At 39.7% G+C, this 22,714-nt stretch overlaps 1 protein-coding gene across 14 annotated transcripts in view; it reads left to right on the top strand.

The window, feature by feature from the left end:
• gapvd1 (GTPase activating protein and VPS9 domains 1) overlaps positions 1 to 22,714 on the top strand; it is a 145,201-nt gene that overhangs the window by 4,194 nt on the left and 118,293 nt on the right. For 3 of the 14 annotated variants that reach the window (XM_087998410.1, XM_087998407.1, XM_043720192.2), the window contains exon 2: positions 15,805 to 15,899. The exons of 9 other annotated variants lie outside the window; for them this stretch is intronic. The gene's annotated coding sequence lies outside the window, so the exon portion shown is untranslated. Of the gene's footprint in view, positions 1 to 5,654; positions 5,676 to 15,228; positions 15,248 to 15,804; positions 15,900 to 22,714 lie in introns of those variants that run through there. 2 more of the 14 variants (XM_087998405.1, XM_087998406.1) reach the window with 2 other exon arrangements.

The raw sequence follows: 22,714 nt of genomic DNA, 5'->3' as shown, positions 1-22,714 counted from the left end.
ATGCTTTTTTTCTGGACAGATGAGAAAGCACTCCACACAGCAAATAAGTTGTTCATATTCTTTTCAGAGTTATGAAATAGTTAGCAAAAAGAATTGGCCATTAGATGGAAACAATTTTCCATTTTGTTTTAATGTCTGATTAGCTGCAAATATAAAAATTTATTTATCAAAGTAAACATACACTTTTTTTAAAATTTTGATTTTTTATGTATATCTGCTCATATTGTATTGGAAATCCATCCATATTAGTCCCATATCCTGCTGTGAAGATCTCTCTTGTCTGAGGACCTATCCTAGCTCTGTGCATATGGACTTAGCCTGACCCCATTATGAATTGGCTGGACCAAGCGACTAGTTGTCCTGCATGAACTGTCATCATCCTTTGGCATTCTAGTTTTCTCATTGCTACAAACTAACCTTGTGCTCTGGTAACCTTCAGGTAATCAATGAGAAAGATCTACAGATGCTTTGAGAAAAAGACTTTGTGAAAGTGGTTGCTCGTTTATAGAATCACAGAGCACGAAAACAGACCATTCGGTCCAAATGTTCCATTCCAATCAAGTTTCCCACTCGTCCCACTTCTGAAGTGAAAGCAGAAAGCCTAGTTTACCTAGACCCAGCCTGCAGCATCACCAGTAACAGGAAGAAGAGAACAAGCATAATTGAAAACTTTTGAGGTTGGCAAGTTAAAATGAGTGGACTGTCATGGTGATCAGCGAAAGATCTCAACAGTTCATAAAAATGACTTGATGTGATACAATGTGTAGTTGTCAAATTTGCTGATAAGTCAAAAGTAGATAACCAAGTTATGAATAGGCATTAAAGAGGCTACAAAGATAGATAAATAGATTTAGTAAATGGGCAAAGAGAGGACAAATGGAGTATAATATGGGAAAATGCAAAATTGTCAATTTATCGAGTCTGACAACATGAAAACACACCCTTTGGTCAAACTGGTCCACACCATCCATGTTCCCAAACTATATTAATGCCACCTGGCTGCATTTGGCCCATATCCCTACAAATCTTTCCTATTCATGTACTTGTTCAAATGTCTTTTAGACATGTACCTGCATCTGCCACTTCCTTTGGTAGTACATTCCACACACTATCCACTGTGTTCTTAAAAAAAACAAAAAGTTGTCCCTTGGGTTCCTTTTTAAATCTTTCTCCTCTCACCTTAAAAAAAAATGCTGCATTGTTTTCAACTTCCCTGCTGTAGGGTAAAGACCCTTGCTATTCATCTTACGCGTCTCATGATTTCAAAAATCATTTATAAGGTCACCTTTCAACCTCCTGTACTCCAGTTGGAAAAAGTCCCAGCCTATTTTTATAACTTAATCCTCCATTCTGGTAAATCTTTTCTGATTCCTCTCCAGTTTAATAATATCCTTCCTATAACAGTGCCACCGGAACTGCACACGGTACTCTGCAAGAGGTCTCACCAATGACCTGTGCCACCTCAACATGATCTCCCAACTCCTATACTCTGCGGTCTTGAGCAATGAAGGCAAGCATGTTAAATGCCTTCTTAACCATGCCACCTACATGTGATGCAAATTTTAAAGAATTATGTGTCTGAACCTCTTGGCAGGAAGAGTAAAATGGTGAGAGATTGCAGAGCTCTGAGAAGCAGAAGACCTGTGTATCTTAGTACATGAACTGCAACAGGTTAGTAATGTGCAGGTACAATAGGTAATTACCAAGCAATGTTGTCATTCATCATAAGAGTACTTGGATATAATGGAATAAAGTAGAATCACGGAATCCCTACAGTGGGGAAGTAGGCCATTTGGCCCATCAAGTGCACACTGACCCTCTGCAGAGCCTCTCAGCCAGACCAGTGCCTCTATCTTATCCCTGTTACCCTGTAAAGAGAACAATACAAATGGAGAAGGTGTTTGAAATGAAAATGTTTGTCACAATTTTTATTAAAACCTAAAATTCTATTCATCCATGATTTTATCTGCACAATGATGCGTACAATCTTGTAGTTTAATAATTTTTAACTGTGGCCACTAATCTTTTGCGCAAGGATTCTGCTAAATTTAAGTCTGCCCCATGATCGAACAAAGAAAAGCTGCAGGTTATCTACTGAAATGCTCTCACCGTATAGCCTATATCATCTGCTTTTCGGAAGTGATCAAAAACGTTAGGTTTACTTTTGCGGTGAATAGTGAAAAAAGAATCCAATCCTGTTCAAAAAGCAGGAAGCTTTCTGGCACACTGGCTAACAAGCATTCTTTAACTGCTACCATTGAACAGATAAATCGGTCATTGCTCCCAAAGCTTTGTGAAACCTTGTGGCTGCCTCAGTTTCTGACACATCAATGACTGAACTTCCAAAGTTGTATCACCAGCTGTGAAGCACTTTTGAAATGTCCTGAATGCATGAAAGCTGCTAACAAATGCAAATAAACTTCCTTCTAACCATGAACTGCTTATTTCAGTGATTTAGTTTCATTATCTTAGCTACTCAGGTATCAAAATCCCAGCAGTGTCACTGTGCATTTGTCTTATATTAAATATCATACCTAGATGTTTATCTAGTTTTTCTTTTGAATACTTGTGTACATTTCATCTTTTAACATGAGCAATTACAACTGAAATAATACCTAGCAAATTTCCATAATTACATAAAATCTTTTTATGTTTGACTAAATTGAATGAATAAAAATTAACTAATTGTACAGAACTAATTGTACAGAACTATGTTGTTCAGCTCAATTGGCCAAGAATATTTCTGCTTCTAATTAGTCTCTTCATCCCTTGCCCAGAACCTGTTTTTTATTTAATTCCCCCACACAGACATGATGCTTCCCCTTAAACAAAATGCTATTAATGGCATCTGAATTCCAAGTGCCACAATTCTCGCCATTTTGAATAATTTTGCTAATTTATTTCAGAAATGATTATCATATTTCAATTACATTTAGTATTTATTAAATTATAGCCTTTCCACTGAGGTAAAGTGGTGAGCAAGTTAACATTATCAACTTTCACCAACTGGATGGAACAAATGAAAGCTATTAATTATTGGACAGTGTACTACATCCAAGGGCTCTGGCACAGTGGTAGTGTTCATATCTCTGAGCCAGGAGGCACAGTTTCAAGTCCCATCTGCTTTAGAGGTGTGTAATAACATTTCTGAACAGGTTGATTACAAAATATCTATGCTTCTTCCTCCATTATTAAACTAATCTCCAGAAGGCTGTTGTGTAGTTTGCTGTTATTTCTGCATTTGAAATTGGAAAAGAACAAGCCTAGGAATCCTGTGTCACCTGAATTTCTTTTGTTTTGCTCCTTTAAACCAGGTGACCAGTATAGTGCACAGTACTCCAGATGCAGTCTCATTGACACCCAATAAAACCAAAGCATAGCAGTGGGCAGCTCAGTGGTTAGTACTGCTGCCACTCAGCGCCAAAGACCCAGGTTTTATTCCACCTTTGGACAACAGGTGAATTGGCCATGCTAAATTGCCCATAGTGATAGGTGCATTAGTAGGAAGTAGGGGAACGGGTCTGGGTGGGTTACTCTTGGGCAGATCGGTATGGACTTGTTGGGCTGAAGGGCCTGTTTCCACACTCTAGGGAATCTAATCTTTTTAAAAAACTGTCTGTGTGAACTCTGCATATTCTCCCTGTATCCATGTGGGTTTCAGCCTCAGCTGAAAAATGTTTAATTCCAGGTATTAGGCCTTGTCATTCTTTCTGTTGCAACTGTTGGCGTATTTATCTTGAACCAAGATTTGGCAATGAGCTTACTTGTATTGGTGAGATACTCAATTTGAAAATTTGATCAATTAAATATTTTAAATATAATTCATGTCCTTTTAATGACAGCATTAGCTAAATATTTGCATTATTGCAAGTGAGCTAGATTTTCCTTTGTCGTTCCAGTGCAGTATGCAGTTGTATTTGCAGTTTTGCCTGTTTAGATGTAACAATATGTAAAACATGAGATGATACAAAATAGATGTTGATGTGTTCTTAAAGAAAGGGTAACTGGGAGGACAGAGATCTTATTTTCAATCATTTCTAGCAATTGATTGAAGTAACACTGATAGAGAGTTCCTTGGGGCTCAATCACCCACTGCTATAACAGGGAATGGATTGGTTCTTTCCAACATTTTTATAAACATCGTTGAAAGTTCTTTCTAAAAAAAAAATGAAAATTTAATTTAACTACATTTGTACCTCAGAATTCTGATGTTAGTTACTGATGGGTGAGAATGTTGATTGGGGACTGACCAAACCTTTGTGTTGACTAGCCCATGTTGGAGTTGTTATTGTCTGTCATGCATTCTGCATCTGTATATTTTAAATTTTCACAATAAAGTAATACTTCATAAGCAGGATGTTGACACATTAAATGAGAGAACTGACATTTATGCCGTACCTTCCATGACTTCAGGACAATCCAGAGCCAACGTTGGCAGCTATAAACTAAACTCTGCTTCAATTTTAGCACCTTTAATAACTTGTGGGATTTTAAAATCATTCCTCATGCAGTCCATTGGATTCAATGCCATTGTTATAATCTAGGAAATATAGATGCTGTATTGAACACAGCAAACTTCAATCAAGTGCAGTGAAACAAATGTTATATTAAAGCTTTTCTTAGTCTTAGTGGTTGACTATTAAGCATTGAATAGAACCCAGAGAATGCTTCTGATTTTATAGAAAGTGGCAAGAAATCTTTTACACCCACCTAAGAAGGGTTTATTTTATCGCTGTAGCTGAAAGGTGAGATTTCTGATGGTACAGTGTGCTGTCATTACTTCATTAAAATGTCTTCCAGTCTTTGGGGGGAGACGTTAACACATGCTCTTCTGAATAAGGAATTTGAATGCCATCTAACTATAATGGAAGCAAATACAAGTTAAGCTAACGATGATAAATTTCTATCACGGACACTTGTGATCCACTTTGGGCAGTCAGTTGCGTACAGAAATAAGCCTGACATGCACCTGTTAAATGGAAGGAAAGAATTGAAGGCTGCACTAGCTATCACTGGGTATCCTGTGGCAGCTGGTTATTGTACTCGATTTATAGAGCTTCAGGACATGAATGTCATTTCTTCATTGGGGAATCATGCATGATTGGGTGAGAATAGGTGGGTAGTTCATGAAAGGCACAATAATTGGACTGAGTGAAGTTTAATTTTAAAATCCCACAAATTATTATGGTGCTTAAATTGTTTAGCTTATATCTGCCAACTTTTACTGTTTTGACTCAGACTTGGAAGACAATGTTTACAAATGGGCTGAACAGTTATCTTTTATGCATCAGGGAAGAAGTAACTAATTCTTTTGTGATGATTTACAAAAAGCTCAAGATAATCATGTTTAACTATGGAATTGGCCATGCTATCAGTAGTATGCAATGCAGATACATTAAATTCATCAGTTGGAGTTACTATTCCATATTCCTAGGTATAGTTTAACAAAGAGAATATATATTTTTAGGGGTTAGCAAATAAGAACCTCTGTACATCTGTAAATTTTTATTGGTCTGTAATCCTTGGATTTTGTGCAAAAGAAAAATCCACATACAGAGGATGTTTTGTTCTTTGCATGCCCAGGGCCCAGAGGAATGAAGGAAAAGATATTCTGCTGTTTATTTTGTGCTGGCTGAATTGCTGCTGTTCATTCAGAAGAATTTGGCAAAAATATTGTAAGTGGTGCACATGGTGCAAAATTATAATTGTGTGACAGTTTTTAAACTTTAAATCAATTGATAATGTGTGAAGCAATTTTCTACTAAATACTTCGAACATTTCAAAATCATTGCAATGTTTCCTAAAATTGTCTTTGATCTACTCATTTTCTCTCACATTGTTTGGTAATTTATTTTTGCACCTTTGTTTGACCTATTTTATTGTAAACATTTCTTACCAGAAAATCCTCATAGGCAGGAATTTTTTTAAATTTATTTGTGTCCATTCTTTGTTCATCTTGGTTTCATTTGCAGCAACTATACACTTGGGTGCATAATCCAGTCATGGACTTTATCCACATCTGTTGCTGGGCTGAACTTGCAATTCCAGTATTTTTTACACATCATTTGAGCCAATAATGTTTTATATAAGAAAAAAGACCATTTGGCTAAGGGAGGTTGCTGTTTTTCATGTTAAATATTTGTAAAAGTGTGTTCATAGATGAATCTGAAAACTTTATATTTGAAACCTACTTCTCATGTTTATTTTGCATTTTGCAGGAAAAAACTGGAGGTGTTGCTTACTTTAAGGTCTCAATGTTGCAATTAAGTTCATTTTTGTGTAAATATTTTTAATAAAGAAATGTATTCCTTTTGGTCTTCGGGGCTCCACAATAACATGTGGACAAGTGGGTAATATGTTCTTACAGCTGTACTCTTAAGTGTACCATTATGACAATTTATTTGATTCATTTTTGTAATACTGTTTTGGATGAATTTTAAAGCAAAATGTAGGTTTAAGTTGCAGAATGTTTACTTTTTAGCTTGAAGCAAACTGTTGAATATCCGAAAATATATCATTCCACTGTTGCATTACTCTTTTATTCTGTTTCTGGAGAAGCAGAGCACAGTTAATGTGCTTTGCAAGTCAGGAGTGCCAGTGATATGCAGAATGTTTGTTGGCAATTATGAATTTAAAGTCAGTGAAAGACAGGAGCCTAGAGTAGAGGGGAAATAGGTATAATTATTCCTCATTCAGACTGATGTTGAGCAGAGCTGTGTCATCGCTCCAAAACGTGTCAATCTGCTTGGCTGTGATGTTTCACCTTATGGCTGACAAGCTCCCCGTTGGAGTGGAGCTAGCTTACAGAACCGGCGGGAAGTTATTCAAGCTCTGCTGCCTTCAAGCCAAGACCAAACTCACACCAACCAGTGTCATGGAACTGAAGTATGCAGGTGATGTTTGAGTATGTGTAGTCCAGAGTGGTGTTGGCACCTTTATGGGTGCATATGAGTGCATGTGTCTCACCCTGAACATCTGAAAGACTAAGGTCCTCCACCAACCTGGCCTCCCTGCCATTGTGTAGTGAACCCCCAATCATCAAGGTTCACGGGGAGGCTTTAGAGAATGTTGACTACTTCCAATACCTTGGGAGTATCCTGTCAGCCAAAGTAGCTATTGATGAAGAGATCCAGCATTGCCTCCAGAGTGCGAGCAGAGCCTTCAACTGCCTGAGGAAAAGTGTTCAAGGACAACAATATCAGATCTGACATCAAGATCACAGTTTACAAAGCTGTGGTAGTACTCACCGTCTTATATAGTTGTGAGATGTGCTCTATTTACAGCAGACAACATAAGGCGCTGGGAGCAGTACCACCAATGTGCAGAAAGATGCACCAACATCAGCATCCTTAACTCGGCCATCATCTCCAGCATTGAGGTACTGACCACCCATGATTAGCTGAGATGGTCTGGGTACGTCGTCTGCATGACTGATATGAGTCTTCCCAAGCAGATGCTCTACTCCCAGCTTTGAAATGGCAGGCAAGCATCAGGTGGACAGAGGAAGCACTTCAGTAATACCTGAAGTGTGGCATTCCCACAGACAGCTGGGAATCAAAGACCATCCAAAGCTGAAGAGCATCTGGGAAGGCATCAAGCACCTCTAGACTTGTCATTTGGCGAGAAAGTGGAAGTCGGAAAAAATAACATGAGGACCATGCTACCATACCAACTACCCACCCACCACCTTCCCATGACCAGCACCTGCTCCAGGTGGAACAGTCTGCGAAAGCTGCATCGGTCTGTGCAGCCACCTAAGGACTCCCTCGAAAGTTGAAGAGAGTCGTCATTGTCCGTGAGTGTCCATCAATGATAAATCTGTTTCCTTGTGGTAATTTGGTTTGTGAGGTTGACTATTGGAAAGATAATGGTACCTGATCACCACCTGTGATCAGTTAAATGATAAATTTATCCTGATAATACTAAACTCCAAACTTCTGAAACTTATGAATCTGGGTATATACATGCTATGATGGGCTGTTACTGCACAATGCTGATGACCCTATTCTGAGCATGGAGTTAGGTTCAAGCCCCATATGCTCCAGAGGTATATAATGACATATTGGAGCATTTTAAGGATTAAAGCTTTACATCAAGCAATTAATATTGCAATTTTTTGTTAAATTGGAGCTGATGAGCTTCTTTAAAGGACATCTGCTATAAGTTCTTGTTATTTAGTGGTCAGAGGAAACCAGCAGGGCATGGTGCTAGAAAAGTTCTTATTTTTAAAAAGATATGAGTGAGAAATTAGCACGTGACACCTGTGTATATATTTAGTTGAGCTTCTGTTAGTTTACACATAAGAAATCAAAATTTATGTTAATGTTCGTGTGAAGCAAATTTGGATATCTGGATCAGGATTTGTTGGTTTGGGATATATTTTGTTGGATATTCTGTCTTTATTTCCATGAAAGATTCCTGTATCTGCACTTAAACTGCCAATACAGTAAATAAGTCTTCATGCACATGGTTATGCTTCATGTTGCATTTATTTTAAAGTAACTTCATATATGCCTCTGAAACAAAAGTTCTAGTTCCATTTTGGAGACTTGAGCCAGATATCTTGTCTGTCACTTCAATGCTGCACTTTGGAAATATTTGGATGAGCCTCTGTTGATATTAGAAATGTGACCTTGTGTGTAGTGCACCACATGTATGTTTACTTGAATTTATACATTTTTTTATTATTATTTTTATTCAGTTGTGAAATGTTAGTTTCAGTGCAGAGGCCAGTTAGCATCGCTCATCCCAAGTTACCCTTGAGACAGTGGGGATCTGACCTACTGTAGTCCTTGAGTTGTAGGTACACCCAAAGTGCTCAGAATGGAGTTTTAGGATATTAATCCAGAAAAGAGTGAAAGAACAATGATACAGTTTTGAGTCAGATTGGTTTGTGACTTGGAGGCAACTTTGCATGTGGTGACGTTGTCATGTTAAAGTAAATTTCGGATAACACCAGCTTCAGATCCTGGACACGTCATTTCTGAAAACTGTGGGAAAAATCCAGAGTGCCACCAAAGGTGTCTGGCAGTCGTCTTGTGGAGGCACTCCCTGATGAATCTCTAAACGTTACAAGTAAACAGCATTTTTTAAATATCTTGTTTGAGTATAATTGATATGAAGGATTCTGACATCACAGGGCAGAATAGAAATCTCGTTAACAATGTGTTTTTCACCCTCAATAGCTGGAGATCACTGCCTTCCTGCGGTGATATTAAACCGTTCACAGAAACTTGTGACAGTACTGTTCTGAATCTCATGCTAATTGATAAAGGGGTAGAAAATAGGTTTTAGTATCAGTGTGATTAGTCTTCACTTACTCTTGTTAACTGGCAAGGAAGTATCTGAATGGAAACTGGAGGTAGTTAATGGGATGTCTGATCAGGGCTGACAGGCCTATTCAAAAAGCGAGTATCTTCACCCAGGGCTGGGAGCGAAGCACACACGACAGCTTTGGTTCAGGGGCAACCAGACTCCTGCTGTGACCTCTGGTCTCTGTTAGCCACTGGACAGGCAAACAGTCAAATACATTTGGCAATCATTCCAATAGAGGACCTTTTTAACCCTTGAATTCCCACTGCCTCTAAGCACTAGGATAAGCCAGTGAAACAGAATATCTTACTTTTTGGGGTTCATACCCATCATCAGTTATGCATCTTCTTTTGTCCTTCGAGGTGGTATGGCTTGTACGTTTGGAAAGAGTTTTCCAAATAGTATGTCTACGTTGCTGCAATGTATTTTGTAGATGGTGTACACTGCTGCCACTCTGCATCAGTGCTGAAGGGTGAGAATGTTGAAAGATGTGGATGGGAGTGTCAATCAAGTGGTCTTTCATTTGGCTGGCAGGCATTATCGGGGGAAATAAGGAGGCAGGTTAGTAAGTACAGAACTCCTAACTGCTCTTGTGGATGTGGTATTACATGGCTGAGCCAGTTCAGACTTTGGTCAGTTGTAAACCCCCCCCCCTCCCCGCCCCCTCCTTCTCCACCACTGAGTTCAAAGCAAAATGCTCAGACACAGTAGCTTTACCACCTCTATCTTTATTCTGGGCCCTGGAGGGAGAAAGAACGATCGCCCATGTGCACGGTCTTCTATCGAACAATGGTTTCTTAATGAGCTAGATAGTCATTTTACAGGAAGGAGCACCCTGATAAGGCAACATACATATTTAATTGTCAAGATTAGAGTGGTGTTAGAAAAGCACAGCAGGTCAGGCAGCATCCAAGGAGCAGGAACATTAACGTTTCAGGCAAAAACCCTTCATGAGCAATGAGGCTGGAAGCCCCTGGGTGGAGAGATAAATGGGAAGGGGTTGGGGCTGGGGTAAAGGTAGGACAGATGGAACAGATCATGAGGATGGTGCTGAGCTGGAAGGTTGGAACTGGGGTAAGGTGGAGGTAGGAAAAATGAGGAAACTGGTGAAGTCCACATTGCTGGTGTGGGGTTGAAGGATACCAAGGTGGAACATGAGGTGTCCTTCCTCCAGGCGTCTGGTGGTGAAGGAGAGCAGAGTAGGTGGTAAGTTGAAATGTTAGGCCACGGGGTGGTGGGGTTAATTGGGTAATGTTTACAATCAACAAGTATCATTAGCAGAGACCAAGCTCTTTACTGTTATGCGATGAATGTTCTTAACCTTGTTAACTGGGTTCATACGATAGATACTTTGCCCCTTGTTGCTGACCTCGCGTACTGAATGCTTCCAATATTACCAAATGGCTCTATATAATGAATGCTTTTCCACTTTGTTAACCCATTACCCTTGCCTCCAGCACTCCATTGTTAACTACAAGTTCTTATCTGATCTGAGTCAAGCTCAGTTGAATCTCGTTTCACAAAAGTCAAAATGTACTCTTTTTCCCTACCTGCTCATACCCTGTACGCTTTCTCAGAGGTAGCTAGATTGTCTGTTGCTGGAGATGGTCATTGTCTGGTAGTGTGTGACATGAAGGTAACTTAATAGTTGCCAGTCGAAGCCTGAATATTGTCCAGGTCTTGCTGCATAACATATGGACTGCTTCAATATCTGAGGTATCATGAATTGTGCTGAACCTTTAGATTCGATTCCCTACAGTGTGGAAACAGGCCCTTTGGCCCAACAAGTCCACACCGACCCTCCCAAAGAGTAACCCACTCAGACCCATTTCCCTCTGACTAATGCACCTAACAGTAAGGGCAATTTAGCATGGTCAGTTCACCTGACCTGCACATCTTTGGACTGTGGGAGGAGACCAGAGCACCTGGAGGAAACCCACACAGACACTGGGAGAATGTGCAAACTCCACACAGTCGCCCAAGGCTGGAATCAAACCTGTGGCTAACCACTGAGCCACCATGCCACTCCCTTTCCCAATTATTGACAGACATGCTTATTTACTTCTAACCCGATGATGAAGGAAAGAGTATGATAAAGCATCTGCAGATGGTTCGTTCTTAGACACTACCCTATGAGGCTACAATGATAGTGCCCCTACCTCTGGGCTAGTAAAGCTTGGGTTCCAGTTCCAACTACTACAGAGGTGTGTAATAATGTCTTTAAACAGATTGATTAGAAAATATCTAGCCTGAGGAGCTACTGCAACGACATCTTGGGATAAGCCAGTTGACTTCAAAAGTCCCCAACCATCTGCTTTTATGGTAGTCATGACTCCAACCAGCAGAGAGTTTGCTTGATTTCCATTGACTTCAATTTTGCTCTGACTCGTTGATGAAATCATGGCAGCCATGAGCCAAGTATGGAAAGGGCAGCCACTCCCTCTTCGTTCAAATCAGCTTTTTATTAATGCTTGGACTGAAGCTATAGTGAACTTGAGCTGACTGGCCCTGGCAGAACCTGAACTGGGCATCTGTGGGCACATAATTGCTGAGAAAATATCTATTCAAATAGATTTATCATCCTGCCCAATTTGACCACCAAGTACACAACAAGATTTAAATATAATTGCTTGCGCCTTGCACGTGTTCTAACTGAGGTTGTCTTGTCAAATTATCGTAGCTGGTACTTTTTATATTTATTGATTAATTATTTCTTAGTTATTGCCCTCTCCCTCAACTGTGGTTTGCATTTCCCTTAACAGGCTTTGCATGAAAATTTATCATTGGAAAACATGGCTGATTATGCTAGTGGTGGTTAGTAGACGAAAGAAACTTAAATGCAGTCAGATAGATTATCTTATCAAATATCCACACGTGGCTAACCTGTTGGATATCACTGACAAAGAAAATTCCTCTACTATCAGAGAGGGATAACTGTAAATCTTTTTGGTGATTTGGTTTTATCTATTTTGTCCAGTAATAATGAAAATTGAGTCAGGATATTTTTAGAAGCATTCTTAATTTCAATGTAATAATATATTGATTTTTGTCATGATTAAGAAAACAAAATATACATGTTCAGTTGCTCTTTTTTCTTTTCCTCCAGCTTTTATATACATGTTTTGATTTGGCAATGAAAAACTGGTCTAAATATAAGCATAAAATTTTTGTTTTACATAAAACCAAAAGAATTGCAGATGCTGGAAATGGAAACAAAAGCAGAAATTGCTGGTAAAACTCCGGTCTGGCAGCATTTGTGGAGAGAAATCAGAGTTAACATTTAACCATTTTTGGAGGCAATCACTGCCTGGCATTTAATGTTCTGATGGAGAGTCACGGGACCCAAAACTTAAACTCTGATTTTTCTCTACAGATGCTGCCAGATCTGCTAAGTTTTTTTCAAACAGTTTCTGTTTTTGTTGTATTTCACATGTTTATGTATGCTGACAGGAGTTTTAAAATTCACTCCTAGAATGTAGAAGTCCCTTGCGTGGCCAGCAATGATTGCCTGTCCTTAGTTGCCCTTGAGGAGGTGGGTGCTTAGTTGCTTTCTTGAACTGCTACACCCCATGTGCTGTAGGTCGACACAATGCTCTTAGGGAAGGAGTTCCCAGGAGTTTGAACCCGTGGCACTGAAGGAACAGCAGTGTATTTCCAGTGAGTGTGTTGAGTTGCTTGGAGGTGAGAAAGTGTACAGGGTATGACCAAGTAGGGAAAGAGTTACGTTTTGAGTTTTGTGAAACAAGAGGTTCAGTTGAGCATGACTCTGATCAGATAAGAATTTGCAGTTAACAATGGAGTGCTGGCAGCAAGGGTAATGGATTAACAAAGTGGAAAAGCATTCATTATGTAGAGCCACTTAACAATATTGGAAGCATTCAGTATGTAAGGTCAGTTTAACAAGGTGAAAAGTATTCATTTTGTGAAGCCAGTTCAGGTTAAGAACATGCCTTGTATAACATCAGAAGGCGTAATCTTTGCAATCATGGGTATCAATAGTATTGGTCATCCAATTAATAGTTATGTTGCCTTATCTGGATGCTCCTCAATGTAAAGTGACTATATAATTCAGTAAGAAGCTGCTGTTCGAGAGAGAAGAACATGAACTCAAGTCTCTGTGCACATGGGCGATAATTCTTTCTCCCTCCAGGAAGGGCTTATGCCCGAAACGTCGATTCTCCTGTTCCCTGGATGCTGCCTGACCTGCTGCGCTGTTCCAGCAACACATTTTCAGCTCTGATCTCCAGCATCTGCAGACCTCACTTTCCCTTTCCAAATGCATGTATATCCTGTCCCTCAGGATTCCCTCCAAAAACTTGCCCACCACTGATGTCAGGCTCACTGGTCTATAGTTCCCTGGCTTGTTCTTAGAACCTTTCCTAAATAGTGGCACCATGTTAGCCAACCTCCAGTCTTCCGGCACCTCACCTGTGACTATCGATGATACAAATATGTCAGTAAGAGGCCCAGCAATCACTTCCTTAGCCTCCCACAGCATTCTAGGGTACACCTGATTAGGTCCTGGGGAGTTATTCACTTTTATGCATCTCAAGACATCCAGCCCCATCTCTGTAATATGGACATTTTGCAAGGTGCCACCATCTATTTCCCTACATTCTATATCTTCCATGTCGTTTTCCACAGTAAATACTGATGCGAAATACTCGTTTAGTATCTCTACCATCTCCTGTGGCTCCACACACAAGCCCCCTTGCTGATCTTTGGGAGCCCTATTCTCTCCCTAGTTATCCTTTTGTCCATAATGTATTTGTAGAAACCCTTTGGATTCTCCTTAACTCTATTTGCCAAAGCTATCTCATGTCCCCTTTTTGCCCTCCTGATTTCCCTCTTAAGTATACTCTTACTTCCTTTCTACTCTTCTAAGGATTCACTTGATCGATCCTGCTTATACTGACATATGCTTCCTTCTTTTTCTGAACCAGACCCTCAATTTCTTTAGCTGAAAATGTGTTGCTGGAAAAGTGCAGCAGGTCAGGCAGCATCCAGGGAACAGGAGAATCAACGTTTCGGGCATAAGCCCTTCTTCATTCCTGAAGGAGGGCTTATGCCCGAAACGTCGATTCTCCTGTTCCCCGGATGCTGCCTGACCTGCGCTTTTCCAGCAACACATTTTCAGCTTTGATCTCCAGCATCTGCAGGCCTCACTTTTCTCCTCAATTTCTTTAGTCATCCAGCATTCCCTATACTTACCAGCCTTTCCTTTCATCCTAACAGGAATATACTTTCTCTGGACTCTCATCTCATTTCTGAAGGCTTCCCAAACCACTGATTTTATATGGCACATATATTTGAGTTTCTACTCAATGGAATGTTTCTTGTGGGGGCTTCAGTGATGGAAACAATAACTGTAAAAGGGTGATGGGTAGATTGTCTTTTATTGGAGACAGTCATTGCTGGCATTAATGTAGCATGAATGTTGCTTGCCTTTTTTCCAGCAAATCCTAATCACGTAGCATAACAATGGGTACTTCAAGAACAGAAAACACTATTCTGTCAGGGCACAATTATTATCTAATAGAGGTCAAGACTTTAATGCTGTAATGTGGGAGTACTGCAATCAATATCTTTTAAACATAATTTATTGTTAATTGATAACTATTTTACGGGAGTAGGTTTTATGCAAAATGGCTACTTTGTTTCTTTATATGCCTCAGTAATGACAGTTTTGATGGCAAATCAAAGACTTCTACTGAGAAGACATGAGGCCACTGTTTAGCACTTCTGGCAGTACAGACTTAGTGCTGCACTTAAGCACCATTCCAGAGTATTTTACCAAGTCTCTGGAATGGAATCTACAACTCTCACTGACCACAGTTCGAAATGTCTTAGAATAAATAGTGTAATTATTCCATATTTCATTTGTCCCTTTTTCTTCAGGGATGGATTTCAATATAACATACTAGCCACGTTATTGGTGAGTTTGCAATAAGCTGTTGATTGACAATTAACCTTTTACAAGCTGTTCATTATTTACTATAAACAGAAATAGTCAATTTGTTGTGGTGTAAATGTTGCAAATGTTGGCAGTGTTAATCTGAACATAATATACTGCTACTAAAATTCTCTACTTGCTTTTTAAGTAAGCATGCAAGTTAGAGAACTAATTGGTTACAAAATCTTTCAGAATGCAGTATTTGGTAAAACCAAATGGCTTTGATGCATAGAAGTTATTTTCAGTTTCAAATGCTTACAGGATTAGTTGTGGCAGAATTGAAATAGGAACTGTCTGATTTGTAACATTTCATTTTGAACAATGCTTGAAGCAAATGGGTAAAAGGTAGATTGACTTCCTTACTAATGCTTTAATTGTTTTGTAATGTTTGTTTACATTTTGTAATTACTCCCTCTCTTAGCAAATTAGTCAGGCGTTACTTTGGTATGCTTGATCATGCAGAATTAGTTGTGTGTCCCCAGACAGAAGAAACAACCTACTTTGCTCAAAAGATTTTCTTTTCTACATTTTGATTGCAGGTCAAATTGAACAAAAAACCCAGTATTCAGAAATTGAGTTAGATTTGCTGGTTATCAACCTCTGCAAAAATCCTACTGCGGAAGGTTGCTGATAGGTGAGTTTTTAAAAAATATATTTGGTATGTATGTCAGATAAGAGAGTAGTCTTTATTTTTTGAGGTCCTCTCTTGAAAGCACAAGTTTGTTTTGGATATAATTTGGGTGATAAATAATATGGTGATCATGATAAGAGATTAAAAGATGTGGTATATGTATTATTAGGGTACTTGCAACTGGATTTTATCCTCGCTTGGGTTCTGATTGTACAGGCCTTTGGGAATGACTACCATTTATTTTATTTCTAAGCCTGGGGTGCTATATGCAGAGGAACCTTGATTATCTGGCATTTGATTATCTGGAAAGATCTTAAGGTCCTAGTGCTTGGGTAAACTGTTAACTGGCATTTGATTGTCGGGATTTTGATTAACTGAATGAAATACTCCCCGCCCTTGTTCTTTGGGTAATCTAGGTTCCTCTGTACTTATAATGTCACTGTTAAAAGCTGGATGTTTCCATCTACTTGGTCTTTGGGGCTGGGGTCGTATTTCCCTTGTTGTCTTCTCCGGTGGCCTTAACATTGATCACCTATTCTTTGCAGCCAGATTCTCTCTACTGGATATTAAAGATCATATGATGTGGCTCTTTGCTCATTGATGGGAAGCACTTCCATCTCCACTCTGGTTGGAAATTCAATAGAGGTGGTGTCAAACTTGTACTTCTCTGCTGTGTTGCATCATGCAGATTAGTGTAAGAATTTGGATTGTGGAAATAGAAGTCTATGTTTTGTAAACTGATGACAACTGATGGCTATTTGAGTTCCCACAATACCCTCTCTTCCCAGAGACAAACATTAGCCATTCCTATTCCTGATCACAGCCATTGATTCAAAAGTTCTTTGTTGTGGATGTAGGTGAAAAGTCCAATTGTTATAATGACTGTCAATGTTTTTGAAGGTTCTGCAGGAATGTAAAAACTGAACAAAGAATCTATGTTCAATTGTGCAATGCTGTAATTTGTGTCTGTTTACTTGGTGGTTTTTATATCAGCTTACCCTCTATCTTTCTCTCACATAGATAAAATGTGAATACTACATGATTACTTATGGAGTGTTGCTTTCTGATGACTAAACTATAAGTAGAATTCCTTGCCAGATTACATCTTCCACATTCATAATTTCATTCAGCCGCAGAAAGACTGGATGGGTTTCACTGAAATTGATGTACACAGCTGAATTGATTTGCAGGTCTTTTGTTATTAGGCCTTGTGGTTCATCTAGTTGTGATCCCACTTCCTGATGTGTCATTGTACTCCTGGTTGTGCTAACTTTCTGTCGAACATTCTGCTAATGCACAAGAAAACAAGGAAATTGTCAGCATTCTGTTCTGCTTATGAGTTTCATATCAACCTGAAAGCTTTATTGCCGTTTTTTTTTAAATCATGGAACTTTTGCTATTCATTGATCCGTAGGAGTTCATGGGCATGTTGAATATTCTGTGAACAATGTTGAGCCCTTTAAGAAGGGCTAACTTATTGGAAAACTCAGTAAATTTTTTTGAGGGGTGGTAGGATTAGGAACACTTAGGGTGTTATTAGGAAGGTAGTACTAGAATTTTAATTCTGCAACAGTGAGGGAATGGCAAAGCAGTTCTAAGTCAGAATGATATGCGATTTAAAGTGGATGTTGAAGGGGTAATGTTTCCATTAGGTATGCTGCCTTCCCTGGTAGATTGCGTAGTTTGGAACATGCTGTTGAAAGAGCCTGGATAAATTGCTGCAATGCATGGTTTAGATGGTCCACATTGCTGTTACTTGCATCTGTGATGGAGGGAGTGAGTACTGCAGATGACAGATGGAGTGGCATTCAAATAGGCTTTGTGCTGCTGTCACCCAGGCATGTAGAGAGTATTTCATCACACTTTGGACTTGTGCATTGTAAATAGTAGACAGTTTTGTTCAGCGAGGATGAGAGTTACCTTTTGCAGGATTCCCAGTCTCTGACATATTTCTGTGGCCAACATCTGGTCTGCTGCAGTTGCATTTTTTATAAATGGTAATGCTCAGGATTTTCATAGTGGAATTACCATTGCTAATTCCCTATGTCATGGAAGATGGATAGTTTTTGTGTTTTGAGGTGATTGTTGCTTAGCACTAGTGTCGTGAATGTTACTTGTTTCTTAACAGCCCAAGTCTGGGTGTTGTCCAGACCTCGTTGCATGTGGATGTGGACTGCTTTAAAGGATGAAGATATTTGTATTGGTGCTGAACTCTGTGAAATCGTTGAGTATCCGCACTTCAATCATAAAGTTAGAAGATGGAGCAACCGAAGTTGAACCTCAGACACCACTGTGAAGACCACCTACTGCTCTGGGACTGGGATTGCTAACTTAAAGCATCATATTCATCATCTTTGGTGCTGGGTATATTTCCAACCAAAGTCTTCCCTGATTCCCATTGAGTCTGGTTTAATTCTGGCTCCTTTATGTTCTACTCTGTCAAGGTCACTTTGCTTCTCCTTATTCTGGAATTCATCTCTTGAGTAGATATTTTTAATCAACCCGTTCAAATATATTTTGACACATTTCTGGGACAGATGGAACTTGAACGCAGGTATTTTAACTCTCAGATAGGGACAGCATCACTGTGCCACAAGCACCTTTTAAAGAATATGCTCACTTAAGTAGATATTTTCCAATCCACCTGTTCAGAATTGTTATTGGAGCAGATGGGATGTTAATCTGGGCTTCCTGGCCCATTGGTAAGGGCTCTACCACTGTGTCACAAGAGCCCTTGGTTTGCTGTTGCCTGTTTTTGGATGAAGGCCATAATGAAGTTGTGAGCTGAAGGGCCCCAATGAAATGCAAGCTAAATGTAAGTGAGGAGGTTATTCCTTAGTAATTAGAATTTGACAGCACTGACCATTGCTTTGATCAAGAGGAAACTAAAAGGCTGGTAATTTGCCAGGTTTGCTTTGTCTTAGTTTTTTTGAATAGCAACTGTTTGGACAAATTTCGTGGGCGGCACGGTGGCTCAGTGGTTAGCCCTGCTGCCTCACAGCACCAGGTTCTCAGGTTTGATTCCAGCCTTGGGCGACTGTCTGTGTGGAGTTTGCACATTCTCCCCGTGCCTGCGTGGGTTTCCTTCGGGTGCTCCGGTTTCCTCCCACAGTCCAAAGATGTGCAAGTCAGGTGAATTGGCCATGCTAAATTGCCCATAGTGTTAGGTGCATTAGCCAGAGGGAAGTGGGACTGGGTGGGTTACTCTTCGGAGGGTTGGTGTGGACTTGTTGTGCCGCAGGGCCTGTTTCCACATTGTAGGGAATCTAATCTAATCTTAAATGTCAGTGCTCTCAGTATATGGGATCAGCTTGTCTCGGGATTGCCTGGTTTTGCGTTGCGTGTTGTTCCATTGTCATGTGTTGATGTCTGATATTATGACTTCACCAGATTGACGCCTCATTTAGGTATGGCTGGAGCTTCTCCTGGTATGCCTGTTCTGCACTCTCCTCAAGTCCAGGTGTTATATGATTTAATGGATTATTTTAAATGCTGCATGCAGAGTGAAGTTTTCAACTACTCTTGTCCAGTAATACACAATTCTTAGTCTGTCATGGGACTGTATGATGCAGTGAAACATATTTCCATTCCTCGCAAGACTGGAGGGAAACGTGACGTTAAGTCAAAAATGACTGTGTATCAGCAGGACATATAATTGGAGACTTTTCCTTCTAAATCCTGATTTAGAAGCAAAATTCTGCTTCAGCGATAACGATTACTCAAATGCCATTGCCCTTCAGCATTTTATGTTCTGGCAGAACTCTTCTAATTGGCACCATCTATTCTCTCAATTGTTTCGGGGCAGCTTACTCTGTTGTGACCACTACTACCACCATCACTGCAGCCCACCCCAGCTAAAATGGTAGTTTAACTTAATGAATGAGTGCATTCCAAGAGCACTCATTTTTAAAAGCAACATTCTGTCTTTTCTGTTGAATTGTCTCTGAACCTAATGCTGCTACATTAACACTTGAGCATACTAAATTTTCATTCAAGTTGTTACGTGATTTTTTTTTCTCCCCATCAATCCTGTTGGCCTGTTCTTGTAAAATCCATTTTAAGAGACGTTGTGGCTGAATGCAACTTTTCGATGCTAAATGATTAGTTACTAATATTGAAAGCCTATTTTTGCACATGCTGGATTGCTGCCATGAGTGAGCATATTTTGTTGTCTGTTTATTTTGAATAGCCTTTAACCTGGTTTTGATTTACATTTGTAGAACTAGATGAGAAATAGAGCTCTGCATCTACTGATTCTAATTTTAGTTTATATTCTATATAATTGTTTTTGCAGTGCAGTAAATTTAGCTAAAAATACAAATGAGGAAGAGACAAAAGACTCCACTCCTTCACTTTTATTGCTGATGGCATGCTACTGATAAAATCCATCGAAAAGCAAAACACCAGCTCAGTATTGTGAATACTGGAAATCAGAAATAAAGACAAAGCGCTAGAAAAGCTCAGCAGCTTGGTAGCATCTATAAAGAGAGAAATGTTAAGCAATTCAAATTGCATGTACTTCTTCTAGGACATTTGACTTGAAATGTTAACTCTTTCTCCAAAGATGCCATTAAATCTGGGTATTTCTGGTCAAAATCTAATTCTACTTCCCTTTCATTTATATAATCTTTTGTACATCTCTGGACTTGAGCTCTTAAGTTGTTATTCTAATTCTTGTCTATACGTCAGAGATGATCCTATTTAATTAAAAGGCTACTGTCAAAAGCAAGCCCTTAATTCTTATAAGCTGTGAGTGAATTTATGGATGTTACTTATTATTGTATTCCTGGATTGAGGAATACATTTCCGAGAGTACAGAAAAATTATTTGCAAATAATGTAAGATTCCTTTGCATTGTATTTCTCTCTCCACTTGTTGGGAAAATAAGGTTGTGATAAACTGAGTATCTTGGACAACAAACGATCATTCAACTGGAAGTGAAATTAGCAGACGTGAAATGCAAATGATACTCTTTAACTTGGAAAATTTGTTCCTGAATTTTGGGTATGCAGCTGAGCATGAATGTTTGTACATGAAATTATATATTCAGAATATTCACAAGGATATGAGAAGCTGGCCAGTCTAGCAAAGCAGCCTAGCAGAGAAGACTATGGAGTAGCTATGGCAGGAGTTGCTGGTAATTCAGGAGGCACAGCAGAAATTCTTCACAAGGAAGAAGAAACATGCTAAGGGGAGGATGAGGCAACCATAGCTGACAAGGGAAGTCCAGAACAACAAAAAAGTAAGAGACAAAGCTTATAGTGTGATGAAGATTAGTAGGAAACCAGAGGATTGGGAAACCTTTTAGTAACCAGCAGAGGATAACTGAAAAAGCAATGAGAGGGACAAGATGAACATGCTTGTAAGTGAACTAGTGTTATAAAAGAAGATTGCCAGTGTCATTTGTTTTGATATACGAAAGGTAAGCAAGAGTAGACCTTGAACCTCTGGAAAATGAGGCTGGAGAAGTAGTAATAGGGAATGAAGAAACACTGGAGGACTGGAATAGGTACTTTGGTGTCTTCCACTGAAAACTGATGCAATGTGCCAGACCTTCGAGAGTTGAGGGCAAAGGTGAGTGTAGTGGTCATCACGAAGGAGAAGGCGCTGAGGAAGCTGAAGGGTTTGAAGGTGGATAAATCACCCAGACAGAATCGGTTACATGACGGGATTCTGAAGGCAGAAGCTGAGGAGGTTGTGGAGTTGTTGGTAATCTTTCAGAATTTATTGGAGTTGGGAAGTGTCCAGAGAACTGGGAAACAGCTAATGTAACATCTGTATTTAAGAAGGCAGGGAGGTAGAAGATAGGAAATTAGAGGTTTGCCTGACCTCTGGTGTTGTAAGATTTTTAGAATCCGTTATTAAGGTTGAGATTCTGGAGTATTTGGAAATGCATGATAAAATAAGGCTGAGCCAACACTGCTTCATCACTGCTGCCTCGCAGCGCCAGAGACCCGGGTTCAATTCCCGACTCAGGCGACTGACTGTGTGGAGTTTGCACGTTCTCCCCGTGTCTGCGTGGGTTTCCTCCGGGTGCTCCGGTTTCCTCCCACAGTCCAAAGATGTGCAGGTTAGGTGAATTGGCCATACTAAAAAAAAAAAAATTGCCCGTAGTGTTAGGTAAGGGGTAAATGTAGGGGTATGGGTGGGTTTCGCTTCGGCGGGTCGGTGTGGACTTGTTGGGCCGTAGGGCCTGTTTCCACACTGTAATCTAATCTAATCTAATCTAATCTAATCTAATCTAATCTGTCAGTTTCTGGTAGGCAAATTGGTTAGAATTCTTTTGGAGAAGTTAAGCAAGTTACAGAAAAGAGAACCAATGGACATGATCAATTTGGAATTTCAGAAGACTTATGACAAGGTGCTGCACAGGAGGCTGCTAAATGAGAGCTCATGGTGTTAGGGGAAGGGAACTGACAGAGGGAATTGGCTGAATGGCAGAAGGCAGAATGTAGGGGACAAAGGGGGCTTTTATCAGGATGGCAGCTGTAGTCCTGTGGAGTTCACACTATACGTTAACAATCTGGATGAACAAACTAAGAGCGATGTTGCGAAGTTTGCAGATGACACAAAGATAGATGAAGGGCTGAGTAGTGTTGAGGAAGTGGGCAGGCTGCAGAAAGACTTGGATAGATTAGGTGAGTGGGCATTGAAGTGAGAACATGAGGTTATGGACTTTGGTAGGAAGAGTAGAGGCTAATGCTATTTTTCTAAATGGGGAAAAGCTTTGGAAATATGAAGCACAAAGGGACTTTGGAATCCTATTTCAGGATTCCCTTCAGGCTAACATGCAGGTTCAGTTAGCTTTTAGGAAGGCA

The sequence above is a fragment of the Chiloscyllium plagiosum genome, unplaced genomic scaffold (assembly GCF_037043375.1).
Source record: "Chiloscyllium plagiosum isolate Xiang-an unplaced genomic scaffold, Cpla_swu_hap1 HiC_scaffold_21, whole genome shotgun sequence".
Taxonomy (NCBI): Eukaryota; Metazoa; Chordata; class Chondrichthyes; order Orectolobiformes; family Hemiscylliidae; genus Chiloscyllium; species Chiloscyllium plagiosum.
The sequence above is the reverse complement of the archived record's forward strand: the minus strand, read 5'-3'. Positions and strand labels throughout refer to the sequence as shown.